This window comes from Panthera leo, chromosome C1 (genome assembly GCF_018350215.1).
Source record: "Panthera leo isolate Ple1 chromosome C1, P.leo_Ple1_pat1.1, whole genome shotgun sequence".
NCBI classification, from domain to species: Eukaryota; Metazoa; Chordata; class Mammalia; order Carnivora; family Felidae; genus Panthera; species Panthera leo.
Window position 1 is genome coordinate 216920224 of NC_056686.1, and position 14380 is coordinate 216934603.

Sequence of the window (14380 nt, forward strand, 5' to 3'; positions counted from 1 at the left end):
GGAATCTTAGCAATATTTTAGGTAGGTAGGGCGCAAGCTTAGCTGAGAGAATCTTGAGATTTCCCCCTCAGTCTCCAAGATGCACCTCGGGAAGGGATTAGACCGATGAGTAGTCCACACTCATCCACAACACAGGAAAATCTGCTCATTTACTCTCTCAAGTCTGTCCAGAAGGGCCCTAGAACAAGGAAATCATTCAACAGACAGAAGCTGTGGCCTCTGGACCGACTTACCAAGGGCTTCAATCCACCTCCAGGGCAACACGTCAACAAAGAGACGTACCTTACTTTTTTGAACCAGAAGGAAACAACGGGCTCTCTGAACCTTTGACCAGTGGATGGTGCTTCGCCATTTCCATCTTGTTTTGTCTCCACCAGTTCACATCACATGTGATGGACACTTAGCACCATGTTGCAGGCTGTGAGGACTTATATCTGCAACATTCGAAGAGCATGCATGGGAAGAAATGGTTTTGACCAAAGGGTCTATACTTAGCAAGCAGTGGCAGTTCTGTGCTATTACCTCTGGATGCAATAACTGTCTGTGTGTGTGTGTGTGTGTGTGTGTGTGTGTGTGCATGTGCACACATGCATGTGTGTTCTAGACAGCCAACCACGGGACTCCAGACTACCCTAGACAATTTGCTTAGTACTACTTTTCTGGAAAGTACCCTTTCCTGTTATTCATGTAGTCAGTCATATTAAGAGTGGGTAAGTAGGTACTTGACCCAAACTGGACAGCTGGGTCAATTAATCTTTCTCCAAAAACTGGATTGAGGAAGACAGGTGACTCTGGATCTGTATTTTAGTGATGGTGTTTTCTGATACAGGGGAAACAATGATTGTATTAGGAGGTCCTGCAAGGAGTATTTTGATTACTATTATGGGTTTTTGTGGCCCCTAAATGATGTTGGGGGGAAACTCACACATAAAATTGTCTTTCATAATAGTAATGATGACTATCTTTTTCCTGAACACACACAATATGTCAAGTAGGGTACTAGATACTTTGCTTGCAAGAATGCTAGGATTCATATTATTAGTTATTAATATCCCTACACGTTAAATAAAGCTATCTCAGAGAGATCGAGCTAACCCAAATGTGTCAGTTTTCTACTGCTGCTGTAACAAACCCAAACGTATTATTTCAGTTTGGGAAGTCAGAATTCCCAAAATGGACCTCACTGGGAGAAAATCAAGGTGGGCAGGGCTGACTTCCTTCCTGAGGGCTCTTAGAGAGAGTGTTTCTCTGCCCCTCCCTTCTTTATAAACCACCAGCATTTTCTGGTTCCACCCCCCCACCTGCAAAGCTAGCCATGGCTTTGACCTTTCTCCCATGATCACTCCTCACTCTCTGACTCTGATCTTCTGCTTCCCTCTTCCAGTTTTAAGGCCCCGTGTGATTATATTGCCCTCCCCCTGAATCCTCCCAGATAATCTCCCAATTTGCTGTTCAGCAAAATTAATTCTATCTGCAATCTCAGTTCCCCTCTGCTATGTAATGTAACATATTCCAATGTTCCAAGGATTAGGACGTGGATTTTTTTTTGTGGGGGGGCATAATTCTATCTACCTCTAGGTTGCATAGCTAGCAAGGGTGCATAGCTAGCTGGATTCAAATATGAGTCTGCCTATAACACTCCCATTCATAACAGCCACATTCTTCAACCCCTCATCTTATTGGTATGCTGTTCTTCCTGCTGCTTGCGTGACTTCTGGAGGTACTTCAAGACCCTTCTCCAAAGAAGACATCCAGATGACCAACAGACACATGAAACGCCGCTCAACATCACTCATCATCAGGGAAATACAAATAAAAATCACAATGAGATACCCCCTCACACCCATCAGAATGGCTAACATTAACAACTCAGGAAACAACAGATGTTGGCGAGGATGTAGAGAAAGGGGAACACTCTTACACTGTTGGTGGGAATGCAGACTGGTGCAGCCACTCTGGAAAACAGTATAGAAATCCCTCGAAAAATTAAAAATAAAACTATCCTACACCCCAGCAATTGCACTACTGGGTATTTATCCAAAGGATACAAAAATGCTGATTCGAAGGGGACACATGCACCCCAATGTTTATAGTAGTGCTATCAACAATAGCAAAACTATGGAAAGAGCCCAAATGTTCATCGACTGACGAATGGATAAAAAAGATATGATATGTGTGTGTGTGTGTGTGTGTGTGTGTGTGTGTGTAGATAGATAGATAGATATACATAGATAGGCAGATAAATAGATAGAGATAAATACACACACACACACACACACACACACACACACACTGGAATACTACTTGGTGATGAAAAAGAATGAAATCTGGCCATTTGCAACAACATGGATCAAACAAGAGGGTATTATGCTAAGCAAGATAAGTCATAGAAAGACAAATATCATATGATTTCACTCATATGTGGAATTTAAGAAACACAACAGGTGAACATAGAGGAAGGGAAGGAAAGAATAAGATGAAGAGAGAAAGGGAGGCAAACTATAAAAGACTCTTAAATACAGAGAAAAAACTGAAGGTTTGTGGAGGGAGGTGGAGGGGGGATGGACTACATGGGTGACAGGCATTGAGGAGGGCACTTGTTGGGATGAGCACTGGGTGTTGTATGTGAGTGATGAATCACTGGGTTCTACTCCTGAAATCAATACTACACTGTATATTAGTTTACTTGAATTTAAATAAACTAATTTTAAAAAGAAAACCTAAATTCGAAGCCTCCTCATTACTCAAAGCTGAGCATGACTTCAATCTCTGCCAAGAAACATTTCCCAAGTAAACTCTCCTAGTGAGCAACAAAATCATAGGGTCAAACCCCATCTTCAGTCTTTCCTTCTGTGGGTTTGTAGAATCTGGAATAAAAAACCAATCCCAACTCTATGTAGCCCACCTCATTTTATACCATCTAGCCATTTGGTTTTAAGTCTTAAAGTGAAAAAGAACAAGAATAATTTTTCTCGGAGAAAGATTTTCACATATACACAGGAAATGACTAATGATGACCTCTTTACCTCCACATCTTCTGTTGACCGCATGGAAGAGATCTGGTTCCTTCAACCACCCTCCCAGACCAGGGACCCGCTCCACCCCCACACTCAGGGCACACTCTCCTGCCATACTACTGTTCAATGATGGGCCCCTTCCAGAGTGGCAATTCCTTGAGAGCGGCCTAATCAGATCCTCACCTAGATACCGCGCTTCTATAAACTCTCTGAGATCAAACTCCCTGTTCTCTGGTATGCCACAGCATCTCTTCAGCTTTAACTGATATTAAGGTCATTAAGGTATTTGTATCATGCTACTACTAAATACTATCACTTTATTGTATGTTGGAAAGTAGTTTATTTGTGGGATTCGGGTGAGCAGACCCAAACAAAAGTGCCTTCCAGCCAATCAAAGTGGATTTCATAGATCCAGGCCCTTCTTCCATCAGGTCTCACCTCCCAGGTTCACACCACCTATAAATGTGAAAATGACTTCGGCATGTCTGTCCATGGCACTGATAAAAAAAATGCTCAGCAGTGTAGAACTGGGGACGGAGTTCTGCAACACAAAGACCAAAAATCTTTGGGTTACTGAGTCAACATTTCCTTTGGACACCATTAGCCACTTAGTAATTCACCTCATTATGCCAGGCTCCACCCCATAATTCTCCAACATGTCCACAAGCAGATCGTAAAAGGCACATCAAATGGCTTGATGAGGAACAGATTATGCACTAAGTCAACCACATTTCCCAGCTAAACTCCCGTGAAAGCAGGAAATGATGTCTGTGGGTCATGGCAGCTATCATCAGAGTACTTATGTTCCCCAGACCCTCCACTGAGCGAAACTCAGTGATAAGAATGGGTTCAAACAAGTCACCTTACCAAAAATTGCAATCATCATTCTTACTTTTGTGAAAATACATAAAATCAAAAAGCAGGGTCATATAACCAGGTGTGACTTCTACACCTTCGCACGTACCCCCGAGTGTCCTCGGTGTCCTGTCAGTGAAACGAACACAGTATCTGTTCTTCCTGTCTCTCTGGGTTGTGATGACTATCAATTTAGCTGAGATCATGAACATGTGCTTCAAAAACCACGGACATGTCCTCCATCACTGTGCCCTTGAGACAATCTTGACATCTGAGCACACCTTTCCTGGCTGCATCTCAATGTCCTCAACCAGCTAAGGAATGCCATACATCTGGGTGCAACCCTCGGGGAAGTTCTAGCTGCAGAATTTCCTTAAAAATGCACCGACTACATACAGTTTGGAGGTTCGGAACAATTGATATAGCCGAAAACATTCATAGTACTAATCCCAGAAGAAAGTTAATCACACTTTGTTTTAACAGAACAAGTTTCACACTTGATGACCCGACTTGTATTTTGGGAAATGGCTCTGGTGCCCTTGGGATGGATCATCCAAAGAAAGGAGTGAGCCAATCTCACTGAAGGGATCCCTCTCCTTCATGTACTACATGACTTCATGTGACCACACCTGCTACTTGGTGCCATGCAATCACCAAAGAAATGGTCAACTCAGACACACACAGCAGCTGGTTGGAGGTGTGTGAAATGTGGTAAAACAAGGACCCCAGGGAAAAGCCAGCACCCTCATCAAGTGTGTGATCTTGACCTGGCCACCCCACATCTCAGAGTTCAGTTGCCTAATCTGTAAGATAGGCTTATGGTCCCTTCTCTCCCTTCATACCTTCTTCATCGTACCTTCTCCTCCATTGTACCTTCTATAGAAAACTATCGTGAAGGGTGAGTGAAATAATTAACATACGTGAAATTGCCAACACCAAAGCCAAGCTAGAGCATAGATCTTCCATGACTCACACAGAAGCAAATGTTTTCTTTGACATAAATCAAGGCTAATTCATACAAGACCAATGTCCACAGATGACTTAGCATTGCCTTTGATCTCAAGCTTAACATTTGTCAGTATGTCAGAGTTTTCCATCATTATATCATGAGCCCCAACAGATCTCCTTGTAGGTATAAGAAAACCTTATATAATGTGTAAGCGCTTCAGAATAAACTTGACAAGTGTTCACAATAACAAAATTATCAAACTTAAGATGAAAAGTAATTTAAAAGTAGAGAGCAGTGGAAGCACTCACGCTGAGTTAAGATAAAATTGCAGAAATGCAAAGTAGCTTCCGGCTTTAATGGTAGTATTTGTAACACCTTTAGACAATGAGGAAAAAATCATGTTCTGTCATAACAAAAGGAGGTATTCACAGAAGATTTAAAATAAAAAACTATATTGAACTACGTAGTTTACAAAGAACATTCCATGTACGTTAGCTCAGTGAACCCCTTTTGCAGTGATGAAACTAAAGCTTAGAGACGCTAAGGGGCTTCCTCGGTGCCAAGGTCCTACCCTACTGTCCACACCCCAGAGCCCGTGTGCCTTCCCTCTAACCCTAGACTCTGAAGTACAGCTATTCGCTTCCGATCTCTACCCACACAGGCTGTAGAGTCAGGGAAGAAGAATCAGACATGGCTAGAGAAAGCCAGGAAGACTCATGCCCTGTGTCCAAATTGAGGCATATCCCAGCAGATGAGGTTATCCAAGGAAAAGCCGTCAGGTGGATTCACAAAGTGGATCAGTTTGCATCCCGAATGGGGGAAGCGGTGCTCCTCGGCCCCCGTAATCCACAGACAGGGGCTGGAGCAGAGGAGTCAATATTCTGTGGTAGTGGAAGGAGCAGTCATCAAGCAGGAATCCAGGCCTCAGCCAGGAGACTGGCGTGACTTCATCTTTGCCAGTTTTGATAGGGGCACTTGTACCCCAATGTTCATAGCAGCACTTTCAACGATAGCCAAATTATGGAAAGAGCCTAAATGTCCATCAACTGACGAATGGATCAAGAAGTTGTGGTTTATATACACAATGGAATAGTACTTGGCAATGAGAAAGAATGAAATATGGCCTTTTGTGGCAACGTGGATGGAACTGGACAGTGTTATGCTAAGTGACATAAGTCATACAGAGAAAGACAGATACCATATGTTTTCACTCATATATGGATCCTGAGAAACTTAACAGAAGACTATGGGGGAGGGGAAGGGGGAAAAAAAAGTTACAGAGAGGGAAGGAGGAAAACCATAAGAGACCCTTAAATACTGGGAATAAACTGAGGGTTGATGGGGGGTGGGAGGGAGGGGAAAGTGGGTGGTGGCATGGAGGAGGGCACCTATGGGGATGAGCACTGGGTGTTGTATGGAAACCAATTTGACAATAAATTTCATATTAAAAAAAAAAGTCCTGGCATTCAAAAAAAAAAAAGGAGACTGGGATAAGAACTGAGCTCTGGACTCAGGGTCAATGACGGCATCCAGCAGGGACTAGGGAGGGGCTCAGTCATACCACTCAGAACATGCTGGGGAAGCGGGAATTGGATCCCAGATAGAAGAATAATTCTGGACCCTGCCAGGTGATGAGCCAAGGATGCTGACGTATCTCCTGCCCTCGTCAGAACTGGCCCAGGAAGGAGGAGAACTGATTCTTCCAAGGGAGGAGGTCTTGCTGAGCAAAGCTAGAAAAGGTCAATTTCAAAAAAGGGGGGGGGGGCAGCTCATTCCACCCAGATCACCCTCTTCATCTCTGCCTTTTGAACACTGTGCTTTATTATTATTAAATTACATGCTCATTTATTGGCAAAGATTCACTGAGTTCCTACAGTGGCCAGGCACTGTGCCAGGTGGTGTTTATTCGATGGTATGTGAAACAGACCTGGACTCTGCCCCCAAGGACAGACACAGGCTGTGACAGCACCCTGGCGCTGAGCAGAGGGAGGGTGGGACCCCAGGGGAGGCGGGTGAGCCACTCACCTTGGTTACAAGATTGAAGGGGGCCCCAAACACCTCAGCAATCCAGTAAATGGCATTTTAATGCAAAATTTTAAAAAATCAAAATAAACCCAACACAACCCATGATGAATAACATATGAAACTATCCAAATAAAAGAGAATCTGATGACAGAAACCTACAGAGAAGAAGCAAAAATCACCCACGCTGCCATCATCGCTTGGGGTACTCCTGTGATGAGTCCTTCCTGCCTGCTTTTAAATGTATAGATTTGAGTGTGGAAGGGGGGAGCACCCGGTTCAGTCGAGTAAGTGAACGACTCTTTGATGTCGGCTCAGGTCGTGATCTCATGGTTCGTGAGTTTGAGCCCGAGTCAGGCTCTTCGCTGATGATGCGGAGCTTGATTGGGATTCTCTGTCTTCCTCTCCCTCTGCCCCTCCTCCGCTCTCTCTTGTGCTGGCTCTCGCTCTCTTTTAAATAAACTTTAAAAAACTTTAATAAAAATATATACACATGCACACATCTCAGTGTACAGTGGGAGTGATGCCCTCCCCTTAGTTTCATCCTTCAGACTTGCATTTCAATCCTTTATGACTCAGAGGTGTTCTCAGGTTCGCATTTTCCTGGTTGGGGTTAAGTGGCAGTTGATGCTTCCAACACAGCATGCCTACTGCGACCCCCACTGTATTTCTTGCGTGTCCTGAGGTCCACCCAGGGAGCCCTACTTGCCCTAGATCTCAGGATCTGGGCCAAAGGAGGCCCCCACACTGTTACTTCCTGGGAGTGTGGGCCATCATGCCATCTTCAAACTTCTATCCCAATGCGGGGTGTGTAAGTTCCACTCACATTATCATTGGCCAAAGCAAGTCACGTGGCCCCACCTACCCTACAGGGGGTGGGGGGGCAGCTCTGTCATGGTCACGACATGATCATCTGCCTCTGTGACTATCACGGCCATCCCTTGACAAAACCAGGTCAGGGAGGCATTCTTGCTCCTTTGGCTACTGTGGAGAGAGATGGTCACTGGACCTGCCATCCCAACAGCAAAGAGAGAAGCTGTTTGGAACAGCGGACAATGCTGAGTAGCCAAAAAATGGCATTTGTCCAGGGAGCAAACCTCATCAGCTACCCAAGGTCCAAATGCCTTTTACTTGGGCGTCTTGAAAGAACACACCTCCCCCCCCCCCCGATTAATCTTTTCCCATTTGTCGTGGGGGGTTTTGGTATTTGCTTTTCTTTCTTTTTTTTTTTTTTTTTTTTTTTTTTGGCATCAGTAGGCTTTCTTTTTTTTTTTTCTAGCACTTTTAGGTTGTGGAAATACCAAGCAGAAAGTACTGAATAGCGTTCCCTTACACCCCCTTTTGAGACACACAGAGCTTCCCTATTCTTAACATCTTGCGTTAATGTGGTACATTTGTGATCATTGGTGAATGGAGTTGGCTGAGGCTCTTAGCCAGGGAGGAGCCTTATCCGCTGTGGCAAGGAGTCTGAGCTCTTGGTGGTCCTGCCTCTGTGGAATGGTGATGATTTTTCCTTAATCACAGTGTGCCTGGTGGTCCAGGGAGGCACAGCAAGGGACCCTGGGGCCTTCATCTGTATTCCCCTCCACCCACTTTGAGCGAATAATTCCTTCACCCTTGAGGAGCCGGATCAATCATGCAGGCACTATAATCCACTCCTTTGCTGGTTAGCTCCGTAGCATGAGGAGCCCTGAATGGCCAAGTAGCAGCATTATTTCCCGCTGAGTGGATGGAAGAAGCTATCCTTTCTAGAGTACTAAAATCTCTGACGCAGAAGATGCCAGCAACATGGCCACCGAAGAGAAAAATGTGATCAGTTTATCAGGGATACTTGTGGAAAATGACACGCTCCTTTCCATCTCATTGTTCTTAGATCCGTATGTGTTAGTTATGAAAGAAGCAGCACTGTATATGGGTCTCAAGCATAGCCTGTAGAACAACATCATAACATCACAAGGCGTTCTTCCCTGGCTGGCTCCCATCTGCATTTTCAGCACACCGTTTATATCAATCGTTAGGATGATCGCATATATTCTGGTTCTCCTCTCCTTCCATCAACCTAGTAGTAAAGTCCTTCTTCCTTCCCTGGAACTTAAGTTTGCCTTGTGCCTCAACGTGACCAATGACATAGGAGTGGCAGTGCTAACTCCCGGCAAGGAATGCGTTGCCTTATCTTTTTTTTTTTCTTACCTTGGTAACTGTGGAAACATTTGTCAGGATGAAGCCTCCACCAGCCAGAGTTCAGGCGGGGCTGGGCCTGAAATGTGAGTAAGAAACAACCCATGGTTGTGTTGGGGTTTGTTTCTTTCTTCACCATAACCAACCTACCCTCACCAACTCACCCTTTCTTCTATAAGCTCACTTGCTTCTGGGCCATGGGGTACATGATAAAACCAATGAAATTCATTCGTTGTAAAGTGATTCCCTTTAGAGACAAGGCAGTGAATAAGGTGTTCAGTAAGTCTGTGGATGGTGGTACTGGTGGAGCACAGGAGAAGCAAAGCCAATTTCGGAGTCAAGGTCTGTCCCAAGGAGGACCCATCACTGTTCCCTCATGGTGCCATGGGCCAATGTTATCAACCTGCCATATGGAGTTGTTGGTTGGCCCCTCACGACGCCATATAGGGAGATAAAGTTTGCATAATTTGCCGGCAAATAAACCACACAACAGCAGCAATGGCCAGGCCAACCCTAATAAAACAGAGTCTCTATCATGGATCCCAATCATAGGCTTTAGCATAAACTCTAGGGCCACGTGGGTGTTTTTAGCCATTGATCATTGGAAGAAAGAAGCTAAAAAAGCTCCCCGATGTGAGTCATCCCATCTGCCTGATGACTGAGAGCACCCCCTACAGTGGGGATCTTTGGGTGGCCTTTCAGGTAAGATGACTATTCTCAGCTTCTGGGCTCGTTTCAAAAGGCCCAGCCTTTTACCCCAAATCTCTTTGCCTCTAATCCTCCAGTCCTGCTCAGTTGGGGCCCTGACTACCGTGTCATGCTCCATTAATCAGTATGGCTCCTCATCGCCCGCCACTTCTTCACCCCTGGTTGCCACGGATGGAGTCGGTGTTGAGGACATGACACCATTTGTTGTGATTTTCCTCCCCGTTAAGGTTACTTCACACCAAGTAGACAAGATGATTGCTCAGAGTTCTGCCTTTAGAAGCTTCTTCCCTTCTGCTTTCCTTCTTCAGGGTACACTGAATAACAAATAGCTTCACACAGCATCAGTCCACTGTCACAAGGCACTGACACAATTTGCAGTTATCTATGTACCTATAGAGATAGATAGATAGATCATGCTCCATTTTTCTTCTCCTCCGTAATAGTCACAGATGTGGGCTAAAGAAGGGGCCACATTGTGAGAGAAGTAAGAGTGTCGCCTACTAGCTCGTGCCAAGTTCCTGTGTCTACAGACTCTGCTTGTACCAGCCCAGATCTTCCACTGATGGATGGAGCCAAAGGTGGACTCACCCGAGTCCGTGGCAGGTTGGCGGGGCAACACCTGGCCCATGACTGGCAACCTACGCGGGATGGCCACCTCGTGTCCCTGGCATGACAGAAGCCATCTCCAAAAGAAGAGCCCTTATGTGCTCAAGGGGATGTAGATGGGTTCCAAAATCCACAGGAACTCCGCTGTGACTCTGTCCAGTCGAGGCTTGTCACTGGCCCCTCACGGAGTCTCAGAGGGGCTTTCTGTGGTGGATCAAAGCAATAGTAGGGGCCTCGCAGCTGGTCCCCGTGTGCTGTTCCAAATGTCTGTCTTATGATAAACTAAAAAGTCTCTAAAGAAAATAAGCTAATAGCAGTAAAAATAAATGTTGAAAGACACAAATCCTGAAGTTTACAAAATTAATTTTCAAAGCAATGAAAAAATAAACAACTGAAAAAGCTTTTAAATTCGGAAAGGCAGAATGAAATAGCATACGCTGAGGGTATGAACAAGGAAGATGCCATTAAAAAGGATTCAGAGATTATAAAAGATAACGTCTTACCATGATTCGAGAGGAATAAAATGAAAATAATTTGAGGATGATGGAAGCGAGATACAAATAATGGAGAGACAGTAACGCGATAACTCAGCAATTCTAATTAAAGGGCTTTTCTAGACAAATATGAGAAGAATCATCCTAATGGTATACACAACCCCTCTAACCCGCAGCTTGGTGAGGAGACCAGGCCATGTTCTCAAGATGGCATTGAATCACATACTTGGCTTCCTGCCATACCCAAGCAAGGAGGTGGAAGCTGGCAACTTTCATAGCTGAGATAAATTCACCATCTGCAGGACTTTGGCACACAACCCCAAACGTCCCCAGAGGTGTCCCACATCCTTCGTTACCTATAGCCAACACGCACACGTGCACCCGTCATTCTGTGCACACACATTAAGCAAGAGGCTCTCAAGAGGCTTCGAGAGACATACGCGCACACTAATCCAAACCCTTGCTCCCAAAGTCTCATGCAGTAAAAAAAGAATAAAAGTCACATGTGAAAATTAATGAAGCTGATGGCTATTTGCACCCCACTGGCCTCCAGTCTTGATGTCCTCCCATGTGCATGGTGTGACTTTACTTTGGTTTCAGGCCAACTTTGAACTAATCAACTTCATGGTGTCCCTTTTTTATGGTTTTACCCAAAATGTATGGGCTCATAGGAGGCAATGCCTTGCACATAGAGCATTTCACTGGAAAAGTGCCCTCCAAACACCTGGTCACCAGATCTCTCTCCTGGCAGCCAGCCACAGGTGCTTCCTTACTGCCACAGGTGAGGCTCACGGAACCAGCATCTGAGTTGGAGAGCTGCATGCAGGAAGCCACTGGAACGTGCTTTGGGGAGCAACACTGTCATCTCCAGGGATGGTCAGAGTTTTGGGGGTGGGGGAGGCTTCAGTGAGGGGAGTGAGAAGACGTGGGCAGATGACGGCAATCAAATGGAATGGAGTGGTTTTCATGAGGTTGTGGGGGGCAGCTCTGGGAGATGGTGATGGGGAGCAGAGAAGGCAAACCCATCCTACTGGCCCTGGTATGGCTGGGATTCAAAGAAAAACCCTTGAAAGAACGGAGGCAGAGAGCATTCCCCTTAGCAGAAAACCAGTTTTAGGGTAAGGCAAGTAAGAGAAAAAAAAAAAAAAAGATTCTGAAAACTTTTTGAGAATACAAGGGGAGTTTGCCATGATACAGGTGATCCAATAGGCACAGTGGAAAGATCTAGAAAAGAGGGAAGAAATAGGGGTTGGAGGCTAATTAGGAGGCGCAGAGAGCGTGTGGGAGGAGTCTCCAGCAGTGATGAATGACCAAACCTCCCACTAACCGAGCTGTCAGCCTCCCACCAAGCAGCCCAGGGCCTCTGCCGCATGGCTCCTGGGCTCTGGTAGAACTTGTAAGCAGCCAAACTCAATACTCCCAGCCTTTGCATGTTTCAGCCAAATAAGGGACTCTTCCAGACCCTGACAAAAGGCGAAGAAATAAACCCTGGGATGTTGTCAAGAAACACAAGACGGAAGTGGTACCAGTGGCCGTTTCTCCCATGCCCCACACCGAGGACAGGAAGAAAGGCACCTGGTCTGGGCATCCTGCCGGGAGCAAGGGCGGGCTGGGCACAGGTGCGGTGTTGCGTCATGGCGCTCCTGTGCTGGGTCCCCTCTTTCTCCACTAGCAGTCATGTAGAGCCACAGTCGGCCCATTGGCTCTGGGGCCCAAGGATGCCCTGAGATGCTAAGAAACCCGAGGCCCCCAATTGGTTGGGGTTTCCCTGGCAACAGAACCTTGGTGAGCTGCCTCTCAATTTCGGTTTGCTATACGCACGGTGATCTCAGGCCACAGCCTGAGATCTAGGAGTCAACCACTCTTAAACGCTTGCCTGCCGGATGTGACAATTGAAACTCACCTTGCTTCTACGATTAACAACGGACCCCAGGGAGTCTGCCCTTTGCCGGGGTTCCTTGAGTAGGACATGGCTTCTGACACCAGGATGTGGGGCTATGGGGCAAGCTGCCAGAGAAAAGCCAGGGGCCTGGGCAGATGCCCAGACAGCATTTGCTACACGGTGTTCTAACCTAGAGACAGAGATGACGTTTATATGCATGGCAACAGGGATGAGGTTTGCAAGGGGGAAAAAAAAACAGTAGGTATGAGCTCATAAAAATTTAAAGCCATGAAAATATCAGGAAAAGGGTGAACACTTTGAAAACGTGCAATATTTGTCAAAGTCCTTCAATGAGTGAAAAAAAAAAATCTTTAAAATAGAACAATAAGCCAAAAGAAAAATAGCACAGATAGCAAAGCAGACTTTCAGACTGTGTTGAATTCAAAAGTCAGGTTGTCCGTTTAGCGGCTATGTGACTCAGGGCAATTACAAAACCTCTCTGAGCCTCCGTCGCCCTGCCTACAAAATGAAAAAGTTGCATTTTTTTTAAATTGTGTTTAATGTTTTTATTTTATTTTTGAGAGACAGAGTGCGAGGGGGGGAGGCGCAGAGAGAGAGGGAGACACAGGAAGCAGGCTCCAGGCTCTGAGCTGACAGCTCAGAGCCTGACGCAGGGCTCGAACCCACGAACCGTGAAGTCATGACCTGAGCTGAAGTCAAACGCTTAACCACCTGAGTCACCCAGGCGCCCCTGAAAAACTTGCATTTTTACTGGAAGAATGCAATGCAATGGGCTCCAGACATGGAGCACAGTCTCTGGCCTGCAAAAGCCATTGTGTCCGTTACTGTTAGACTTTTTGCAACTGTTTAGACTGCATTCTAAATGTTTAAAATTTTTAATTCTCTAATAATTTTAAAATTAAAATTATGCAACATAAATTCTCATATATCGAATGGGCAAAGAGTTCATAAAATCAACATAGCCCTAACGGACAGATGGGACATTTCAAAGCCCATAAGTAGGAGTACAAATTGGTATCACTTTTCTCGTGGGCAATTTGGGGATGCATGCCAAACAACAAGACGGAGAATGGCCCTCTGACCGTATGTTCCATTTCTTACCATATATTCTGCAGGAACAAAAAGAGAGCTGGGTTAAGATCCATGCACAAGGTTACTTGCCACCATGTTATTTATTAACATGAAAAAGTAGAAACAATGTGGGTGTTTCGAAAAGCGAGCTGGTGGGGGCTCCCGTGTGGTTCAGTCCACTGCTTCCGACTGGATTTCAGCCCAGGTCACGATCTCATGGTTCGTGAGATCGAGCCTCACTTTGCTTGGGATCCTCTCTCCCTGCCTCTCCCCCACTCATGCTCGCTCTCTCTCTCTTTCTCTTTCTCTCTCTCAGAATAAATGAACATAAAAAAGGAAAAGCGAGCTGGTATCCTTGTGGGTCATGCACAGGTGTGAAAGATCACAGGTGCGTCAAAAGGAGGCTCCAGGGTCCTGATCGGTAACCAGAAACACCATCGTGATCTGTTTAGTAGGTGACAACTAAATATTCTCTCCCCTTGAGATTCTCTCGTCCGTCACCCTTCGTTTGCAGAATCCACTCCCCTGACTCCTGCTTCCCATCCCCCATTCCCGGTGAACCCTTCCGAAGATTCCA